This window comes from Pteropus medius, unplaced genomic scaffold (assembly GCF_902729225.1).
Source record: "Pteropus medius unplaced genomic scaffold, Ma_sr-lr_union100, whole genome shotgun sequence".
NCBI classification, from domain to species: Eukaryota; Metazoa; Chordata; class Mammalia; order Chiroptera; family Pteropodidae; genus Pteropus; species Pteropus medius.
In genome coordinates this window covers 13,174,655-13,198,493 of record NW_024349796.1, presented here as the reverse complement: position 1 = coordinate 13,198,493, position 23,839 = coordinate 13,174,655, and the positions used below count along the sequence as shown (strand labels likewise).

General features: G+C 36.6%; 1 protein-coding gene across 2 annotated transcripts in view; it reads right to left on the bottom strand.

The window, feature by feature from the left end:
• The window catches only part of SPATA17 (spermatogenesis associated 17), a 113,786-nt gene that overhangs the window by 10,808 nt on the left and 79,139 nt on the right, over positions 1–23,839 (bottom strand). The window lies entirely within an intron of this gene.

The following is a 23,839-nucleotide window of genomic DNA, read 5'->3' as shown; positions in this document are numbered from 1 at the left end:
TCATTGATACCACTAACGGTGTGTAATGTCAAACAGTAATTAGCCAGAAAAAAAATTCACATGGAAATGCCACGTGAGGCATGGCTTGGGTAAGTGGCAGCTGAAGATTTTTTTTTTTTAAGATAGCAACAACTAACTTTGGTTACGGTTTGCTTTTCTTTTGGCGATTATGGGCTCCCGTGAGAAAAAGGATCCTCCTCCATGAGAAGTACTGACAGAATGCATCCTCCCTCCACTTTTGCTAAATTATCTACATCTAAGGTTTGGGGATGAGATTTATTATAATTTCTTGGTTAGCTGGAGGGGAGGCCTCGGCATAACATGTCTTGCTCATTTTCTGATTCCCTCCGAAAGAGCAAACATCCTGAAGCAGTGCACTGGATAACCTACGCGGCGCAGCTAACCAAAATGAAGGGCCATTTAATCTGTTATTTCAATGGCTTCAAAAGCGCAAATCTTACCCTTGGAATCAACTAGTCATCAGATCTTAAAACAAACAGTAATATTGCCTTGCCTTCATAAAAGCCAGTTTATCTCCCTCTGAAGTATATCATTTTCATCAAACAATGTTTTTGTTTTTTTACTCTTCCACTGTGAAAATACGTTTGATGATGTTTGGTGTAAAAATTAAGAAATTAGTGTCACAGCAGGGAGTCTGCCAACAACACTCCTTTAATCTTATCCTTCAAGCAGCGGCAGAAAACGTATTAATTGCAGTTTAATTTATGCAACAAATATTTCATTTTAATTATGCTTAATTTTTGTCAGCTATAAAAATGTCAAATAGTTCCGACAGTTTTTTCGCACGCGTTTTTCCTTTAAGTGAAAGAATTAAAATCAAGTGCCGTTTCTGAAAGAAATTATGAAAGATTTCTAATTACTGCTTATGTTTTTGAAAAATTGCTAATCGAGTGGCCCCAAAATAACGTCTGGGAACATGCGAACTTGCAGCTTTATTACTCAATATTTATAATTCTTAGTAATATACATGCATCATTAACATGATGACATTCTCACAGGAAGGTTTTTTTTTTTCCCCCCTGTAATTATAGGATATATTGATAACTGTCATTGAACGGTGGATTTTCTCTACAGAAATGTTTTTGTTAATTCCTCTCAGGAAAACTAAGACCAGAATAAGCAAAGCTGATTGCTGCCGATAGCGGCGCTGAAGCAAAGAGTATTTACCGTTAACAGACGCAGAAAGGGGAACAGGACGCCAACCCGCTGAGGCTGAACAGCGCTAATTACATTCGGCAAATATTTATGAAGCTTTTACTAGGTGCGCATCCTACCCAAACAGCCAGGCTCATATAAAGATGCTGCCTCCTCCCGGAAATCCTCCTTCGGATGTAAATCGAATCTCCCTGCATGAATGCCTGCGGTGCACAGTTACAGCCTTCTCGGGCCCTTGTCGATTGTTTTGTATCGTGGCAATTCCCTGACGTGTTTCGGCTCCTCCCCCAGACCATAAGGTGCCTGGGGGCAGGATCCAGGCCTTCTGTGTTTATATCCACCGTCTATCCCCATTCAGATATACTTGGAAGTGAATGAGATGCTCTGGGGGTTACGTTTTTTGGAAATAATGCTATCGTTTCAAAAGCCTCTCTAGAAAAGTTGTGTAGACCTGCATTTTGAAGTTGCTCAATTGGAAGACCGCAGGTTTTAAGATGGCAGAGCAATGAATTCCACGCCCTGTCTTATCCTCTCAGCAATGCTCCCTGTGCCCAAACATGGAGGGTTATAAACATCTACCACACTGCATCTTCAGTGAAGCCAGGAGTCAGTGGTGACTCTGAAGTATAATTTATGTGGAGAAACAGATATGGACCATTACCATTCCAGACCTGGAAGGAATGTAGACCGGGGATGGCCTGGTGTCTGGAGAAGGGCCACTCAGGAACCCCTTCCCCTCCCCACCCAAACTGTGACCTGGGTGGTAGGCCACCTAGGCATCCCACAGGGGAGGGAGGCACAGGGCTGGCCTGAAGACCCAAAGGAAGGATCATGTAACCTGCAAGCTCCCTCTCCACGTTCCCCAAGGGACACTACTTCCCCGCCAAAAAAACTAAAACAAAAAAACCAACGGAAGACACCAGGTACAGCAGAGAGATAAATACATAAATAAACAATTTAGATGAATTTGAGACAATACAAGAAGTAGAACAAACTATTATTAAAAATCTAAAACAAATATTCTAAGAAACATTAGAAAGGATAATGTGCCTATTAAGCAAGTAATATAGGTGCTACTATAAAAAGATTTTTAAATAGCTTTATTTAATTAGCAATATGAAAGCAAAAAAAAAAAAAATTGATAGAAAAATTGGAATTTAACACCAAGCACAACAAAATGGAAATAGGAGGTAAACGATTAAAAAAATAAGTTGAAGATCGATGTAGAGAATTTCATCTCTAAGAGATCTAATAAAAAAAAAAATCTGAGAAAACAAAGAGAAAAGAATTAGGAAAAAATGCAAGAAAATTTCCCCAAAGCAGAATGACAGATAACACACATGGCTTAAGACAGAGCGGAAACAACTTTCAACTTCAAATTCTCTATCTGATCAGTATTGATTACATGTGAGATGTAATGTTCAGAAATAAAATTTATATTGGAAGGCTGTTACTGGGTATGAAGAAACTTGACAAGAAGTGTGAAGAAAATTGAGCAAATGGGGAAAAAGGCACGATTATTAACTCCGGGAAATGTACAAAGTTAGACAAGAAGGAAACGCCATTTTGGAATACTTCTTGGTTCAATAGCAAACAATCTTCCCACAGTCAAAAAGTATATACAAAACCTGGATATTTTTGTTAACTCAAGACTTGTACTCTAAGAAAACATGAAGATGATGGCATACAAGAGCTAAATTCTCATCTTCCAGAGGTGAAGGTTAATGGTGAACACCGACAGCTGATAAATCACAATGCCGCCATATTATTAGCTGGGAGATGAAGGAGTTGAAAGTGGTCTTTGGAAAGGAGGACCGTACACAAAAGATGGGAGGGCTGAGTCGGGGTATGCCGCTCAGCATTACAAATCTGTGAGCATAGTTACTTTAATGAGGCACATGTTTCACTTTGATATAAATAAAGTAAAAAAAAATAATAATAATTAGTGCATCAAAACATTTACTATTCCTCTTGGATTTAAGTTTTCTTTCTACTTGGACACTTATCAACTGCATTCCTCTCTGTAATTGATGCCCTTTTTTTTTTTGGTCATTTATATAAAATACCTAAACATATAGTTTCTAATTCTTTTTTCACATTTTTCTTTTGGAACGTTTTTAACAATGCTTTCCATACATGAGTCTACGTAATAAAACATCTTAAAATGCAGGTAAGATAGTGAATGGAAATTAATGTATTTTATAATGCCAACCCCTTGACAAGCTTTGGGAAAATTACATGCACATTTACTAGTCTATGTACAACACCTAATGTCTACATTTGAACCAAAATTATTAAAGACAAAGATCTATTTTCTGAACTAGTGTCCTTTTCCCCAACGAAATCAAATTATGGAAGTAATGTGCATTTCCTCACAAACTATTTCATACTCGGATGCCCTTGAACTTTACTGAGTCTGAACTCGAAAACATGTATAAGTAAAATACCTTGGAATTCAAAATACTAAGAAATGTTTACTTGTTGTGGCCATTTATTTCACAATTTAAATATAACTCCTAACTTATTTAAACTTTATAAATAAAAGACTATCACATTGAAGAACATTAACATATGATACATCTCAATATTTAATACATTATTTCACTATTATTTTTGAACAATAGAACATTATTTAAAGATTAAGAGGATATCAAAACAAAATAATTTCAATAATTATGGCCTTTTGAAACTTTATGGTTGGCACGGGCCACTTATGAGAAAAAAACCCTTGAATAAAGTTAAATTCAACTGTCCATGTATTATCTTCACTTATATCACTTTTGTTCTGAGAATAAGAATTTATCAGAAACAAAGTAAAAAAAAAAAGTGTGTCTCACTGTGGCCAATATATGATATCTGCTAAATAGCTGATATTTCTTTTTAACTTACACTTTCAAAACTAAACCTTTAATATGTTATATTGTTAGTAAATGAACTATATGCGATTGATACTTAAAAATACTTGAGAAACTCTGACATGTTAAGTAGGTTAACCACTTATAATGTTGCTTCAATTAACATTCTATTTTCTAAACCTTTTACAAAATATATGAAATAAATTCAATCTAAGAAAAAATAAAACGAGTATAAAAGTAGCATATTCTACATAGTTCAGATTTGGCTCTGATGTAAATAGAATAAAATCGTTTACTGGGGTTTTAACATGCATTATACCCATGAGCAACTTGAAGGTTAATATGATTTATTAATAGAAAACATCTCTGTATTAAGCTTGATGAGTTAAAAGTGTTTTAAACAAATCAAAATCTTCCAGGTTACTCATAGTATCTTTTAAACAAATAACCAGAATGCTCTTGACCTGTTCAATGTTACTAAGTAAAATTTAGACAACTCTATATTCACTTTACTTAAAAAAAGTATAAAAATTGTTTTATATTTAAAAACCACATTAAAACTCTATCATAATTGTAATATTAATATACTAGACCAAAATCGTTATGAGTTGTAGATTCTTTATGCAAACATTATTTGGCAATATAGTTTAAGATATTGATATGTAATACTTCATATATCTCTTACGTTGACATATGTTTAGCTGATACAGATTATGATGTGTGTTAGTCGTCACTAATGATATTTCTAGAAACCCATTAGTTTCTAAGAGCTTGAAAATTAATGGCAAAGTATTTCAATTAGTTTTGTCTGCTCTCCAACTACACGGTTAGGACCTATCCAAATTTTCAAAACTGTTAACGTGATTTAGTGGATATTAACCTCACACAATGTTCCATTAAGCTCTTATCCATCATGAGGGCCAGTTAATTAGCCTACGGGAAGAAATTCCTCTTCCAAGAAATCTTATATTTAGAGCCCTAAGAAAAACTCTTGTCCATCTCCACCTCGATAGTACGTGAAAGAATTGGCTTAGGATGTGGGAGGAAAATTGGAAACAATAGCTATTAACGCTGATGTCTTCATGGGTGGAAGAAGACATCACAGAAGGACCTGGTGCTCAGACTGTGCTAGCAGCAAGTCGTCTGAAACTTTCAAATAGCAGATAATTCTTAGTCCGAGTAAACTGTATCAGAACGCCTTCTTACTTAACTTCCGACTTCCTTGCAAGCATTAGAGTTGGATTTCTTTTGAGCCATTGCTTTCTCAAGAGAAATTTCTATCTCTTCAAGGGAGTTCAGGATCATGAGTGGAAAACACAAAATGTTTGAGCTACAGAAGCCAAGCTGTAGACTAGGCTTTCTGTAGGGACTCGCTGCTGGCAGGGCCTCTGGGCCATGCAAAGAAGAGCTGTGAGAGGCAGTACCTGGTTCGAGTTATAAATTTTCAACGTTCTCACCAGTTACTAGTGTTGGAGAACTAGGGACAGAAGATGCCAAACGACAGGTGCTCTCTGTGGCTGACAGTGAACGTGGCCAGCGCTCTTCGAATAGGAGGATGATGAAGGAGACAAATTACACCGGCCCACGGAGGAAAAACAGACCCTCACGTTAAAGCCTGGGATGAAAAGCAGATGTCTGAAAATCATCATTTCCAGGAACCTAAAGAACATTTCACTGTTAGAGAATTATTTGCCAACCTCAGTGAACTCCTAAAAATACGGATGCTATAAATGAGAGCCAAAGACCAAAAGGATATGAGTCTAAAATAACAGGACTAGGTACCCATAAGGACGGCAAGGTCACGGATGTTAGGTGGAAGGAGTAAATAGACTAATATTACAATAGCAGAATTAAAATTCTCTTTAGAGGTAACGATGGGCTATTCTAAGTTGAATAGGTGATAAACGTAATATTACAGAATGAAGAAAATGATTCACAAAGAGACCCCCTTACACACGCACGCACACGCACACACGCACACGCACGCACACACAGATTCAGTCTTATGTCATATTTCTTTTGTAGCAGTCATTGATAGATTACAAAATAATATCTATAAAGCTAAGAGAAAAATAGGAATTTAGTATTTTACACACACTCCAGTTGTCACTTACTTATGAAAGTAACAGAGAGGCATTCTTAGATATCGTATTAATTGGGATTAGATGCAGCTGCAACTGACGGAAAGACCGAATTAACAGTGATTCAAACGACTGTGAAGTTTATTTCTCTTTGCACGAAAGTCCAGGGTTGGTGTGATACTCCACAGCATAAGGGACCCACGATTCTATGTGTTTGCTCTATCTTTTGAGGCCTGCATAGATCCAAGGATTAAAATATGACCGAAGACGTCGATCAATCTCTAGCTATCAAATCCTCTGTTCCAGACGTCTGGAAGAAAGAAAGGAGGGGAACGACACTCGTTTGCTTTAAAATCGCCATCTATTGGAGGCGGTCCACCGAGGGATCCTTGAGGGCCTACGTGTCTTGCTGAACGTGTCAAAATCACAAAGTCTTGATCACTCTTTTACCCAGATGGCAGGCCACTTCCCAGTAGATTCATATTTCTGCTTATATTTTGTTTTCTAGCACATAGTCACAGGAGTATAACTAGCTTAAAAAAGTGGCTGAAAAATGCATTTTTAAAATTTCTGACAGCCACGAACCCAGCTACAAATCAGAGGTTCTATTAGGATAGAACAGAAGTAACAAACTATAGGCCATAGGCCCAAACCAGCTCGCTTCCTAATTTTTAAATAAAGTTTTATTGGAACACAGTCATGCCTACTCTTAAATATTATCTGTGGTTGATTTTGTGCTCTAATGGCAGACTTGATAGTGGTAACAGGGATCATGTGGCCTTCAAAAGCTAAACTATCTGGCCCTTTAAGAGAGTTTGCTGATTTCTGGTACAGAGAGGAGAATGAATACTGACGGCAGTGAACTCTCTGTCACAGACGGTCAAGGCCTCAGAAAATATACTGTCCATGCCCTTCTTCATATAAAGACTTCACTGTATACCCCATGCGTCAAATAAATGATTCATTTTAATATCTCAGGAATAAGAATCAGTCATACCATTATCAATAATATCAATATGATCGCAATCAAAAAATGAGTAAGGACACAGAAATACAGAACCTTACACCCATCACTGGCAGGAAATACATTCTTTTTAATGCACTTGGAACATTGACCACAATTGACCAGAACCTGGGCTATTACTCAATCCTCAGGAAAACTCAGGAGATTAAAATCACAGAGTATATTCTTTGACCAGAGAGGAATTAAATCAGTAAATTAATAAAAATATAAAAGGAAATCTCCAAATGTTAGAAAATTCAGGAATATATGGAAAATTCTTCATAATTAAAAATGTTATATGATTCTTCATGACAAAATAAAGAAATACCAAAATTTATCAAATGTAGCCAAAACTCTTCTCAGAGGCTTATTTATTACCGTAAATATTTTCATCATTCTATCTTGACTGCCCCCAAATTTCCCTTCTTTATCCTTGAAAATAATTTAATATTTGGACAAAAAAATAAAGGTAAATAACCAAATAGTTTTAGAACTTTGCATTGCATATTATTTCACTTCTGTATATTGTTTAATGGATGCTTCATAATAAAAAGTATATGGTTAAGTGCAAAGTTCTATCACTTAAATGTAAAAATAAGTATCTATTGTAAAAGAATCACAAAAACTCAGAGAAAATTTAATTCAAAAATTAATAGTAACACATTTAATACTTAATACATGTATTTATACTTGTGCCTATTATATGTGTATATGATTTATACTTGTCTCTCTATATTTATATTATTCATATACTTTTCTCTTTAATTCATGAAGTAGAACTCAATTATTTTAAACATGACGTCCAGCTCTAATACTCTATCTAATATGATTACTAGTAAGTCTTCTAAATATCTGGAAAGAACTGATAAAATCTTAGAGACTGGCAGACAGTGAGAGCAGGTTTAAAGAGCTAGTTGAGAGAGAAAAGTGTAATGGTTAATAGTCCAGACTTTGACCATGATTTACTTGATTTAATCCTACTTTTCAGTCTATGAAATGAGGGGAAATGATAGTATCAACATCCTAGGTTGCTTCTAAGGATTGAAAGGCCCTCCACATCTGTGGGTGGGTTCCAACCAACCGCGAATAGAAATTATTAAAAAAATAAGTTACCTTGTTGCCGACGAGTACTATGCAGTACGGCCTACAATAATTGCTTCTGTACTGAACACGTACAGACTTTTTCTTGTCATTAGTCCCTAAACAATACAGTATCACAGAGATTTACACAGCATTTACATTGTTTCGGGTATTATAAGTAACGTAGAGGTGACTGAAAGTACGTGGAGGATGTGGATGGGTTATATGCAATTACCACGCCATCTCATATAGGGGACTGGAGCTTCCAAGGGCTTTGGTATCTGCGGGGGTGCCCCAGAAACGGTCCCCGCGGACACCGAGGGACGACTGTATACCTAAAGCTCTTTCTAAATACATGTCACTTTACTAAGGACAATTTTAACGCCTAGATAACTTATCAAAAAGAAAGAAATGAAATATAGCAAAACTTCATTCTCATACAGCTTGCCTGCCTCCGATGAAAAAGCAATCCAGAAAACGTCCAAAAGTCTTTCCTATTTTAAAGGACGTAACCGAGGCAAGTAGAATTTAATACCCATTTTTTGAATTGTCTGACAAGTCGAGGCAGTGCTTTGTACACAGTGGGTGCTCAATAGTTGCTACAGATGAACTCAATATTAAAAATAAGATGTAATTGTTTAGAAACTGCAGTCATTTCTGCAAAATGACTGATTCCCCCTTTTTAGGTAAGTTAAAAACCCGTGAACCAGGCTTTCTGAGTTGAACTGCAGGTTTATAGAGTTATTTCGCTGGGAATACACAGTTCTTTGGTCTTAATGCTTTAAAATATGTGGCTCAATGCAAAATGTAGAAACCTATAAAGAATGATAAATAGATAGCTATTCTCCCCTAATAATAAATTACCATCTATGTATTAATTTCATAGAAACTCTTGGTGGAATTTTAGTCACTAATCACCAACTATGATTCTCCTATGTTGTATTATACCTACATTTGAAAAAAATAAAGTTATGCTTCATTGCCACATGGATATGCTTTATTGCCACCTTTAGCAGGATTGAAACAGTATATCAAATTTTATTTTGGTGGTCCTTTTATTAGCTTTCTACCCCTTGATCAGCTGATATCACTAATAAAATTTTTTTTTTTAGAAACTAGAGTTTGCAAGTCTTGTCCCGAGACTGTAATATTTCAAAAAACAGTCTAAGCTTTAGGGGAAAAACCAATTACAGAAACAGCATTAAAAATGCCAAGCGCCGGGCAGAAGCAATTCTGGATCAGTTTAAAAACGTGATTGATGAAACCCTAATCCAAACTGAAGGAACAGTTTCACGACAAGCTGTGACCATTCCACACACTTCATTAGCTGCCATAATTAGCCTGGTGTTTCAATTTGTTAGAACTGGTGGGGACAATTTTCCTCAGAATGCAAACATCAAAAAACAGGGTCCCTCAGACTTCAGAAGAGGCTGATGAGAGGCTTTTCTAGCCTCTGTTAACTAAAAGATTAATTATTGCTGATGGGAGGCTGGGCTGTGATTGTCACTCTGTCTATGTGCATTACTTTTAGCATTAGAAGAAAGACATGGTTGACACTGCACGGCTCAATCAAGCAGCTTCACATTAGAGCACAGAGTCAGTTTTAATATCCAGGGCAGTTCTGATTGATTGTTTCTTCCTGTTTTTGGAGTCCGAGACTCACACCTATTTATGCATACCAGAATTTTAAAACGGCCTCTAAAATACTGAGACATTTGGTTAATGTGCTTTGCCCCAAGTCATAGTTTCCTTCTCTAACTATGCAGGTAAGCAAAAGAGCGGCCTCATCTATTTCTCTGATTGTATAGTGACATCCTTCAGATACATTCATAACTCTCCCAAGACTACGAATGTTTCAACCAACCTATGAAGCTACATTAATTTTACCTAAATTTATAGCAAAGTAATCTTATCCCTGGATTGAGGGGCCACACTCTTGATTTCCCACAATATATATTAATGAAACCTAAATCGAAGGGGTGGTAGAAAGGGGACCCCCACTTGGTTTCTGTAGAATGAAAGCGGCTTCTTTTCATCCTTCGGCTATAGGCTAAGCTTATCCGAAATCAATAGTATTTACCTACAGCCAGTGCCATTAAAAATTTCTCCCAACTCTTAATTTTTAATACCCTTGGCCTCGTTGTTATTTAATTTTTTGCATTAAAATAATTATTGTTAAGCCCAAACTTTAAGTATCTTTTTGGGAAAAAAAAAAAAAACAGATTTCTTGATCTGACCTATAACGCGTGCATGGGAAGGAGTGGTGGATCTAGGGAGCCACAGAGGGAGCAGCCACAGAGAAGAAACTGGAGGCTTCTGTGAATCCACGACACAGGGGTGGAAAAGTTTTAAGTGAAAAGAACATAAAAACATTAGAGGAAAATGCTTGTCAGAGTTTCCAGAGAGAAGTTTTTCATAGGTTCCATTAAAATCGAGTCTTTTTTTTTCTTTACTCAAACAACTGGACAAACACATGGGTCGGAGAAGCACCAGCCAATGGAAATACAGTGTGGGCCTCATAGGTAACTTTAATTTTCCAGTAGCCTATTCGAAAGAGTAACAAGAAGGAGGTTAAATTAACTGTATGATAATAACGTATTTTAACCCGACAAGTCTAAAAGATCATCAGTATCACATATAATTAGTCTACAAAGGTGAATATTTTCTGCGCTTTGGGATCGCACAGCGCACCTCAGCTCAGAGAAACGGCATCTCAAGTGCTCAGAACCATGTGATTATCATACGGAACGACACGCATTGAGGGGACGAGTGGCTTCTCTGCCACCCCGTGAACAGAGCAATTCTAGAATTCTGCGGTGTTACGTGCACCGCAGGGGGATCGTTATGACCGGATGCAAAAGCAGCTGGACCACCTTTTCACAAGAGTGAAGGTTCTTCTCTCCTAATAAATGGACACTGATGAAACACGTGTAATTATAAGGATCTCAGCCATCGGTGAAGGTGATCTGAGACTTAAGAGATAAATCAACAGGCCACACACACCACGGAGACCGAGAATAGCCACATGCAGGGACAGAAAGATGGTGCCGAGTCCTAGGCAGGAGCGTAAGCTTAAAACGAGATGTACACGTGATCAGGAACGACATCTGGCCAGCATGAGCCCGTGTGGTCACACCGGAAACGTTTTCATCATTTTCATGTCTGTCCGTAAATAACTGCTAACCTAAGCACCACCTGCAACATTCCCTACAACCCAGCAGGGAGCTCCAAGATTAGTGTCTATTTTGACTGTTTGGTACCTGTGAGGTATAGAAAGTAAATAATTGTATTATTACTTACACTTATAATATGTACATAGTTAGCTTGCCATATTTACCGGAGATAATTGTCTGGTAAATCTGTGGTTAACTCAGCCATATTGTTATTTTTGATCTTCTCATCAAATGCGTTTTCTTAAAATCTCAAGAAACATGCTCAGAACCAAAATGTCTAAATTTAATAGCTGTAAAAAGCCATATAAAAGGTATATAGAAACTACTCTCAATTGAATGTGCTGAGCCATTTGCTGTTCAAAAGATATTACAGAGATGATTTCTCTTTGAGGATTGCAGTGTGGGGGAGGTTTCACCTCCATAATCTTACATCTCTACTATTTATCCTTGATTTACTTTTTAAACAGTGGAGGATATACTCAAAATAACTTTTGTAGGTCTACAGAATATTCAAAATTGTGTTAAGTCATTCACCTTAATATTAAAACATAAAGAAACAGAGTCTTGAGGCTTACGAGTATAAAATAGCACAGAAAATAAACTTCTTGAGTAGTTAGTGCAGATTTCACCATTAAAAACATGAACTAAATGCAGCTGGAGCAGGTCCGTCCTTTGCGAAAGAACTTCAGAGGATGCGGCTCGTTATCAGAAAAAGCGGCTTGATTAGAGATGGCTGGAGATGAACCAAACTACAATTTGCCCGATCCAGGGACCTCTGCATGAAAATATTTCATAATGCAAAGAGAAGAAGTCGCATATCATAAAGGAGAAATCACGCGCCATTAAAATAAATGTTGAAGTTGATTTGCGACTTAGAACAAAAGAATAAAACAGAAGACATATTTCATTGTCTTCCAAATAGTTGATATTTTCTAAGGTATCATGGAGTAAATGATAGCCAACATTTTCCTTCGGCATATCCCAGGATGTAATAGACAGCAACCAACTCATGGACTTAGCCTGATATCTTCCTATCAACATTAGGATAGACAAATTCCTATTTTGTGAGCCTATTTTTGAAACTATATGGGCTGTTTTCCCATATAGTTCAAGGTGATTAAAAGTTCTTTTGTTGAGCATAACTTCAATGGGAAAAAAAAAGTCTTAAAACTTTATAGCACCATGCATAATATTGCTGTCCTTGGACAGAATATCTAATAATCAAAGATTGCATAATATCTGCAATCTTTGGAAATGCATAGTTTACTGGCTGTTGAAAAAATTTCCACATACTATCTTGATTACTTTTTTCTAAATTATCATAAATTACTGCCAAAGATGCTACCCCCAAATCCTGAATGGAGGCGTGCATTCTCCTTTAGAGCAGTCAACTTCAGAGGCAGAATTTTTTCAGAGAAATTTTGTAAGAAAATGACAGCAGAATATGAAAAGTCTTAAAGATAAGGGGTCAACTTTAAGTAGAAGTTTCAAAACACTTGAGAGAAATGGGAAACCATAGTCAGACAATTTAAGAAGGAGTTCATTCATTAATTGGATTACTTAGATAATTTTATTATTATTATTCAATGCACTACAGCAATATTATGCATGGTGCTAAAAAGTCATGAATCCTTTTGAACAAGCTCTTACTCTGGAAAATAAGATCAGCGGAAGATAATTAAGCCAACTCTCTAATTCTGGAGAAAATACAAGCTGAAGTGGAAAAATGATAATTTGTATTTGTAGAGACAGAAATCTCTGATCCCCTAAGAACATTACAGCTCTCTGTTGAAGTTCACCTCTGCAGCAGTGTTACTAAGATGATGCATGGATTTATAAGTTTTCCATTGCCACAGACTATGTCAAAAACACAGACTCCAAAACACATAACCTCAATGGCTTAAGGACAAAGAAAATGAAGTGACATGCACTCAATCTAGAGATTCTTTGCGGATTTCTATATTTCCTTACTCCAACTTTCGCTCCCTGACGAAGCAAGTTTTTGGAGTTCTAACTCCATGCGACACTACGTACCTAGGTAAATTACTATTTTGTAACATCTGTGGCCGTCAGAACAAACATCTGAAACCGAATGACTGTCAGAGGTAATTACGATGCCGCATTAAAAGGCTAGCCTGACGTTTCAACTTTCTACTCAAGTGTGACCATAGCAGTGTTTTTACTGAAATTTATACTTGGAAAAATTTGGATTCCACCTTTTTATAACACAGACACTTGAGAGTAATAATCATAAACAGAAATTTTTTAAAAAAATTCTTATTTGACTTCTTTAGTCACTTTCCAATAAAACGAAACTGATTGCATGCAGACGTGTCGCACTTGTACTTTTGCAGTTTTTTCTGGAAAGAAGGCCTATAGCTTCGATTGGATTCTCTAAAAAATTGGATGTGTCCAAAAAAAGGTATCGAATTATTTGAAGACGTTTAACATTATTTCTGAAGAAAGACAGCCGTCTCTTGATTAAACTAAAAATCCATTTTGCTACTCTACATTTTAAATCAAACTTCCCACATAAAATAAGTGCAAGAAGTGAGGTTGCTAAAGGGAAATGAAACTACACGGGTAAGTGCAGAAAAAGTAGTGCCGTGACTCGGATCAGTGATCCAGTGAATCTGCGTTGACGGGCCCTGAGTACAAAAGTCCAAGCCCACAGGCACGGAGCAGGCACTCGTACTGGATTGCTCGTGCTGTGTCACTCTCGTTAATTATACTTCCACAGGGAAAATAATCACAGCGTAGCACATCACTTTCATATGTGAGTTTCACCATGAGAAAGCTAGTTCTTTAGTTATCTGTCCTCTCCGCCCCATCTGATGGTGCCTTTCCTGTATGCGGGTTTGCGTTCACAGCTGTGCAGAAAAGGACTAGTGAGCTCAATGGGGCACAGACAGACGAACTTGGAGCATATGCAGCAGGCGTATTTCAGCAAATGTGTTCTGAAGGAAACTGACTTTTTTGACTAGAATGTTTAAAAATAAAAACAAGTACACTGTTATACCTATGAGATCATGATGTATGATAATGACAAAAATGATTATTTACCCAAAGTTAAAAAGTACATATTGGAAGGAGGGAGAACGCGAAGTGTCTTCCTTTGCTTTGGAGTGACAGACTTTACCCAGGCAGCATTTTGAGCTATATTGTACCCTAGGGCAGCAAGAAGCATTCATTCCTGAAAGTGAACTGTATGCCATCAAAACTCAATCCTTAAACTTGCCCATGATTATTTTAATGCTACTTTATATTAATACAATAGCTACATTCTGAGATAATTTTCTTCGTAGAATACCAAATCCTTAACATTTGATACTTGAAAATGTCCCAATCAACAAAATCATGGAACTTCAGATCTTTTTTTTATTATCAACATTTACATCTATAACAGATTAGTAAGATGAGAGGAAATTAAAGCATGGGAAATTTTACCACTAATGTTTTAGGGTAAAAAGAAAAAGTATATATGTTAGCTAAAAATATATCTAATATATCTTACCATCTTCTTTTTCTGGGATTTTTTTTTTTTAATTTTTACTGCACTTTGAAGTTTAGATAACACTAGCCATGAATATGGAAATATTTAAAATTGAGTATGCATCTTACAGATAGTACTTTGTACTTCCTTAATTATGCTATTAGAAATAGAAAGTATATAACATACTTGCAGATTAGATTGCTTCCACCATTTGGACATTCTTTATGCTTATTAAACGTCAAAAGTAAAATGACAGATGATTTCTGAATTCAATTAGAAAAACAATACGGAGTGTCTCAAAAAATCATATAAAGTCAGCAAAGCTTCAGATGCTAACAGGTATCATTTCAAATTCCACTTATTTCTTTAAAAAGTACGATTTTGAAAAAGTGCTTTATCTCTTTTTAATGGTCTACAGGCTTTAGCAATATAAACGAGTTTCTACCAAGTATGCTGACAAATAAAATGGAAGTAATTGTCTTAACATAGTCCACACATGACATAAAAGTGGAGAAAAGTATATGGTATGTGGTATTTGCTTTCCATTGTTGCTATAGTAAATGGTACCCTGATATATGGCATTATGTTGGTGAGCTACAAAGAAATCTGGACAGACATTCCAGCCCAGGCTTCTAATGATAAATAATTGTTCATACCGAAACACAGTCAGAAAGAATGTACAGTAAAAATCATAAAACACTGAAAGAATGTATAGTGAAAATCATAAAGCACTGGATGAATGCACAGAAATGATATTGTATTTACCCTAAGAAAAATTAACGTTGGACTAGGATGTAATTTTTATAACAGCATTTAATGTTTTTAAATACCAAACTTGCCAGTCATGCAAGACTACACTTGGGGGAAAGCGCGGTTTTAGGAAAAAGCTTTTCAAAGGAAGGGGAGGGAGAAAACTAGTGACTCCTAGCATTTGACATAGGCGAGTGACAGGGTGGATCTGGATGGACCTGGCGGGAATCTGGAAGAGGCCAGGTGTCAGGGAGGAGAAGCTCAGGATCGGGCATAATCGGCGTGAGCTGTCTCTGGATAAGCCAAGAAAACAATTGAAAGAGTCATACAGCAACGTTCTCCTCTTTCCCCTCTCATGCTGCTCACAGGCAAGTTACGGAATTAAATGAAGAAGGTAGGCAAAGCGAGACATTCACAATACAACAGACAAATGACGATGCATTGAGAGTTGGACAGCATAATAAGTACCGTCTCATTTTCTCTTTAAAATCCATTTATTCTTCAAAGCCCTAGATCATCATCAAGGGACCACATTTTCCAACTGAAGAATTACAGAGGAGGAAAATTAGATTTTATTAAATATTCCAATTGTTGTGAGTAAACTCTTTACAAATAGCTCTTGGAATAGATTTAATAAGAAAGCAAGGTCAATATTTGTATCCTTACAGCCAACGCGGTAAAGCATTTTGACTAATTTTGTACCTTCATGGTATTTAGTTGATGCCCTTAAAGGCAGTTGCTGCCAAAACTATCGAGCTACCACTCTTTTGCCACCTGATATTTCATATCTGTTAACTCTTTAACATGCCGGCTGATTTAAATGTTTCCCTAATAGTTTGTAATCTTATAACAACCATCTAATAAATAATTTGTAAATTAATCCAAAACTAATTATTAATCTGTCATTTATATAATAGAAGTTACAAATTGTAACCTTCTCAAAATCAGTCTGGTATTATGGCTTCTGGTACTTTTTTCAGGTGAATGAAAGTGTTTAGTTAGATAACTCTGTAAAGAACGTCTTTAGGGGAAAATATATTGCATTTAGTCATAATTTGGGAAATATTCAGTTAAGTGGTTTAAAATAAATTAAATCCACAATAATAATTTTCACAATGGAACAATTTCTTCAAATGAGTTCTCAAGCAGGAAGATCAGTGTGTGAAACGAGTGGATTTTGGACACTTCGTGGTGCACATTATATAAAGTGATCGTAAGTGATAATGTAACGGAAAGTTAAGTGTTTGACTTGTCTTTTATTTTTATAGTCTGTGTCACTCGTGGTTAGTTGCCTTTGCCTTTTTGTAAGAGTTAAAGTTTTAAGCACCAACTTGGAAGTTTACCAAGAATAATTTTCAAAGTACTGCTTTTATATTCTGAGATAAAATCAATTGGAAGATACAAAAGATACGAAATGTTATCTAGAAATTGAAATTTGACTTGATAGTAAGCTTTTACATATTTGCCTTAGAAGCAACATGTTAGATGTTTGATATATTTAAATTTCAATATTTAATTTTTATAACATTAACACACGAACTATATAGTATGGGAAATACATTTAGATTAATAAAAAGCAAATTAATCTTTTAATCATCTTGAACTTGGTCAGTTTATTAATGTGAATTCATTATTACTTTCTAAAGAACTTTTATTCTAATGTAAATATATGAAAATGGGGCTAATAATATATACATTTTAACTGATAGATACAGAGAGCATCAGAAATTTAGGCTATCATCAGACATAAGTGATCAAAATATACTATGCCATATACTTGTCTATGGGGTTCCAGTGCCTGAGGTAACATGTCACATGGTCAAGAAATTGACACCTGAGGCTGCAGCAGAGTGGGAGGTTGAAAAAACAGCACTCCTGAAAGATAACATTCTCAGAAGGTGAACTTGAAAAAGTAAAGGACCCTATTAAGAGACTCTGAGAGTATGCACCCATCTCATTCTTGGTTCTGGGTTGAGTGGAGGCAAGGGGAAAAAAAAAAAAAAGTATTTCCTAAGAGTTTCTAACTATGTACTCATATAGGTTTGGACATCAAACCAAGTTTAATTTCCAAGGTCCCAGGTGGGCAGTACCACGAGGCTGTTGGCAGAAACAAACAAAAATCTTCTGGGAAGAAACATACTTTGAATCGGTTTTCAAAGAATTCTCATAAATAAGGTTCTAGGGAACAAAAACTCACAATGGAAATTTTCTATTAAGAAACAAGGGTAATCAAAATAATTTATGCTAAACTCCTTTCACCTTAAAGAAAAAAAGAAAGCTTTACCATATGTCTCCCTACAGCTAGTGCCCCCAATCTCTTCTTCCTTTCGCAGCCAAAACTATTCAAACTATTATCTAGGCATAGCTATAGCTACCCTCCGCTGCCCTCTGTTTTCAGGTCCTCACTCCAGTCTGGCTTCGTCCCCTCTACGGTCACAGAATCCGTTTTTGCTAAGGAACCAATGATGTTCATTCTGCGAAATCTATGGGGCTTTTTCAGTTCTCGTCTCATGTAACGTCACGGCATCATTTGCTCTTCACTCTTTTCTTTGATGGTATCATCTTGCACTGGCTTCTTTGACAAGCGCCTTCTCCTGGTTTTCTTCAATTTACCTCCCTTTTATGTGGATTCATCCTACCCCAAAGGGCCATGAAAGTGGTGGCAACCCTCAAAAATCCTCTCTTTTTCTTCTTACTCTTTTTCTTCTTACTCTTGAGTATTTCGTTTGCTTTCATGGTTTCGATCATGATTTATAAACCAAATATACTAAATCTCATTTACGAACCAAACGTCCTCAATTTTGTGATTCTGGTCAAGAATGTAGTTCCAAGATACAGATTTATATATTCAGCTGTATATCTGACTTCTCCGCTTGGATGAATCAAAGTCGTCTCGCGTCCAAATGTGTCCAAGATTGAGCTCAGGACCTCTTCCCTGCAACTGCTCCCCGAATTCAATCCTCTTCTTTTCCCAATCTCAGTGAATAGCATCGCCCTAAATTCATTCTGCCCCGTTCAGAAACGTAGGAGTAATCCGGGAATGACCTTCCTTCTTCCTCCATCACATCCAATTCATTTTCCAGTTTTAACGGTATTCGTATTAATACTTCTAGTATTAATTCGCATCTCTCTGGTCTTCTACAGCACACTACCATTAAATCTGATACTATAGCGCCGTCAAGGTGACACAGAAAACTAACCGTCACAGCCCTGACTCAGAAATTTCTTGTTCAGGAATTCATGAGAGCAGAGATGTATATGTAAGAATGTTCATTGCAGCCGGAGCACCCAAATGTTATTGCTAAGTGGTTTGATGGGGGCCCTACCTGGGAGGACACACAAATGTCCCTTCGGCTTCTCCGTGCCAAAGCTCCAGACATAGCCAGAAACACACTGAATATGTAGTGTCGATGCTAACTCTTCATATAACACTTCAAACACTTCCGTGATCCCTAAGATCGAAATCAGCCTCTTCCTAAGCGACCAGGTCTATTTCCTAGTTTTAGTTCTAGTCATCTGGGGTCCTCGATTCTGCTAAACCCTCTCTTTTGCCAAGTCACATCATGATATCACCAAGAGGTCACAGACAGAAATGAGAGCTCTGGTCTTCTATGTGGACACGAGGACAAGTCCAGATCCCTAATTCCCACTGGTATGTTAACCTAGTTTCCAACAAATACAAGAACGACAGCATAAATTGAGAGTTTAATTGCAGAGAAGTGCAGATAATATGTGCCATAATCTTTGTCAGATGAGGAGTTTAACTCTTGTTATTCTAGATTAGCAAAAAGACAGAGAAGACTAGCATACGTTGCATTTTTTAAAGACAAACTTCCAAGAGACACTCTTCATAAAGTTCAAGAATCACACCGAGACTCAAAACTTTCAGAAGAAAAGTTGGTCGGCAGGCGATTAAAGCCTCTCACTCTCAGAGAGTCTGTCCTACTCCAGAGCCTGCGGCTGCACATCTGGGGCCAGCGCCTTCCCTGAAGTGAGGTCCACCTCACAGACCACGGAGAGGAACGTTAGCCTCAGTCTCTTCAGAGCTGAACGGCTGTCAATCACCTGATGGTGAGACCTCTCGATCTGACTTTAATGCAGTTGCAAAATAAACTTTTTAAAAAATGCCTTACCATGCTTTATAAAAATGCATTCCATTATGTTTGCTCCTCCCTCAAATGCAATATTCTAGATTCGAGTGCAAATTGAGCCCTTAGGTTAATAATTACAGACTGATATAGTCCAATCTAATCTATTAAAAAGCTTGGACACAACTTTGCACATATTATTTTCACTCGTAAGTTAAAATTCAAACCTGAAATTTTTGAAGTCATTTTTAAAACAATAATGGAGAATGACTACACGATGTAATAAATCTATCAGAAACCAGACAGTAATTAAAGAGCAAAGGTAGTGTGAATGTATACATCTTAACATTACACATTTAAACTATTCTACAGGTTAGATTTTATTTTAATAAACAAAATGATATGTGACTCTGCCCAATTTTCTAAAGTGCATAATAGAGTACATATAAGTACGATATGCAAATACAAATGTTTCTATAGATTTATAATAAAATTATATAAACTAATACTTTTCCCGAAGCTGACTGACCTCCAGATGACTGATACAAGGGTAGCAAAAGGAGAGGAATGAAGAATTTCAATCCCTGACGTATTGAGAGAGAGACAGGGGGAAAAAGCACTTGCACCGAATATTTGATTATTAAAGGCCATCCTCATAAGCAAAATATTCTCCCTCAATTACACCTAATTATTTAATTGTTTACATTTACTAATGAAATGAAACCACACAAAACAAACAACTGTAAGGGGCTGTTTTTCGGCAAGCGCATAATCATCAATCAACATGAACAGAAGGATTCTTAAAATTATATGAAGCTGGTCTGTTTAAATAGAAAGGCATATTTTATCCCAATCAATGCATAAAAGTAAAATTATCCCTAACTGAGGCATGTTTCTCTGCCGTACAGTTCAGCTGTAATGATCTCCACACGCTGCACTCGCTCATCAATTATGATCATCATAATCACGGTCGTTAAGCGGGAAGTTCATTATTATCAGGATGCTGGTGACAGCAGATCCCGCCGCCGCCGGGTGCGGTGGGCAAGCCGTCACGGCCCTACCCGAGGTTCTGCAGACGGCGATGCACCACATTAAACCTATGATGTGCACCACATCCCACTCCATTCCAAGAGCTGTAGACGGTAAAGGTCAGCTTTATGTTCTGTGCAATATGCTTAGGTTCTCTAAATTAATTCTTTGGAGTACTTGATATTTTTATGCTTTGTAGCTTATCAAATCCTGTTTAGAACCAAAATGCTGTGAAAATAACAAAAAGGGCTTCTCTTCTGTCGTAATTCACCTACAATAAGGCACGTGAGCAAGGGCTCTGCCGACACGAACCATCTTAAGCGTCCCCTCTTGGATTTTGCAAACAAAGGAAAACATGAAATGGCTCCATTAAAATCAGTTGTCTAAAGTGAATATGAAAACTAACTGCAATTAAGGGAAAGACCTCAGATGATCATTTCTGCTTTGGTAAATATAAACACGTGTGTATGCTCTGACAACCAAAAGAACGTTTTTGGTGTACTGAAATTTTTATTTTCCTACTCTTTTAGACCTATCCAAGTAGATTCAATTAATAGTGACTGGTAGATTACTCCTTAACTAATTTCACTTCTATTTTAAATACTGAAATCAGCACAGCAAAGAATTTATAAATACAAAGCAGTTACCTAAATATAGAAAGTTTGACCATTTGAGACACAGAGCTAGAATCTCAATTCAACACGGGGCATTTTACAAATAGATCAAAGAACTATGAGCAAGTTATATGACACATATATAAATTATAATCTCCGTGCTTAAAGATAATAAAAGAGAAAAACAATTCTCCACGTAGGCACTCCTAAAGCTTGATGGAAAGGTGAAGACCAGAAACCAAATATACTTAATTGAGCTGTCTCTTGGCTGAAATCGATCTACTGCATTCAATGAAATCTTAGGCGCCTTTAAATGTTTGTAAATAGTCCATCTTCCCACAGTAGAAGCATAAAACTCTGTCAGTCTTCTTCTTTGTCAGCATTTTAAACTTAACAACTCTAATCTCCCTAAAACTGTCTTTAATTAACTAACAATGAATAACTTGTGGCCTCTGATTTCCAAAATCAAGAGGAAAGTTTTATAAAAAAATAAAGACGAGTAAGCCTGCTTTTAGCAAGTTATTGGGCACAAGTCTCACTCAAATCACTTGACATCAAGTCAAAACAGAAAATAGTTCTCCGGTTTTTGCATATAAATAACAGAATGCCTGCCTTCGTACTGTGCAGATTCTATCAGCCACACAGAGACACACTTTGTTTAACAGTTATTCGAAGAGATCAGAAGGAAGGTGGGAAGGTATAAGTACGGAAGGGGGAAAGTAAGGGGTGTGACAAGAGAGAGAGAAATTTAAATTAGCATTTAATATTTTTCTACATGGTTTTGCATAGGGTTAAGTAGACTAATAATTTTTTAAGAATTAAAGAATTCCTACATTTTTCTCACTTAATTTTCAAGGTCTACAAGAACAATTATTTGTCATTAACTTTTTAACTCTGTTTATTTTCTGAAAGTATAAAGAGGCACACAATGATTCCTCCAGAAGAACAAAATAAAATATTTTTTCTTTTTAATGAGCATCCAAAAGTCTCTATATTTCCATGAACTTGCTTACTTCAATTAGATAAATTCATATTCTCAGACTATATGAAGTGAATCTGTTCCATAAAACCAAAAAGTTATTATTTCATGAAAGGAACATTTACACAAAGATCTTTGTCACTCTGAAGTAGCTTAATGTCCTAAGGTGAGTCATTTATATTTTAAAGAACTGAATACTTCCTCGAATTAAATAGAATAATGAGAGAGCATAAAAGTAAAAAAAAAGTTTATGTCAAAAAAAAAAAATGAAGTGTAGAATCACATCATGAGCATTCAAAATATAAAATTAAATAGTTTAAAAACCTTATTTAGCCTGTATTCTGAATGGCTGCATCTTAGGTAAAAATGAATGCTAGAATAGTTTCAGAGTGGATGTTTATGAAGTAACATTGTCACTGACATTCAGATTTGTCAATCAGCAGACCAGATGAACTACTCGTTGTACATATTCCTTATGCCACGGAATTATTACCGCTTTGGAAGAACTTGTAGCTGCGCAAGATAAAGGTGCTGCCCCAAGTACCCGAGTTATTTATTCCCCAGCATGACATTCACTGCAAACGTGATAATCCTGTATTTACAATGTCCTTTAAAAGAGGAATTTTTGCTAAGAATTTGGTAAAGAAAGACCTCAGTTTTCTCAAAGGTCTAACCTGTCCCTTCCTCCTGAGTATGGAGTTTATCTCTGCAGTTTGTGTTTCTCCTTCGTCATCCAGGAGCTGAAGGTCCGAAGTCACCCACCATCACAGTAATGCTCTCGTTTCTTTTGTGGGCACAGACACTCTTCTTCTCTAAGATCATGTCCCCTTACTTTTATTTCTAGAATATGACCATTATTGATTTGTGTTTTGGTAGGATGCCGTAAAATCCTCGTGGAAGGAGACTGCGTGTAAACGAGCACATCCCACGGCCAGGCAGTTGACAGGACCAGGGCTTGGGAGCACATGGGGCTCGGGAGCCCTAAGCCCTCTCCGGAAAATCACCTACTACTTCATTTTATCTGTGTAGCTTTGCTATCAGTCAGTTATAGGTTCTAACTTCTAGATAGTCGGTTAAACACAGAGTAAGAACTTTCCTTGTCATCTCCTATAGTGTAACACATCTTGGTGTTTTCCCAATTCGTAAATTTTTATCGAAGTGCTAAAAATATCATTATGGAATCAGATATTTATTTACTTTCTTCTTTCTCGCTATTATATACATATAGACATGACATCACACATAGCTGTCTGTCTGTCTGTCTGTCTGTCTACCCATCTACCTACCTACCTGTCTTATCTATCATCTATTCATCTACAGAGACTGCGAGAAGCCAAGCACTGGCCTCCATGCCTGAAAGTCAGCTTAACTCCATTCTCTCACCACAGATTCAAGCCTGGACCCCGGTCAGCTTTGCCAAAGACAGTGATCCATGCCACTGATCATAGGGTAACTGAGCCATAAAACATAATACAACACCAAACAGATCAAAAAAAAAAAAAAAAAAAAAAAAAAAAA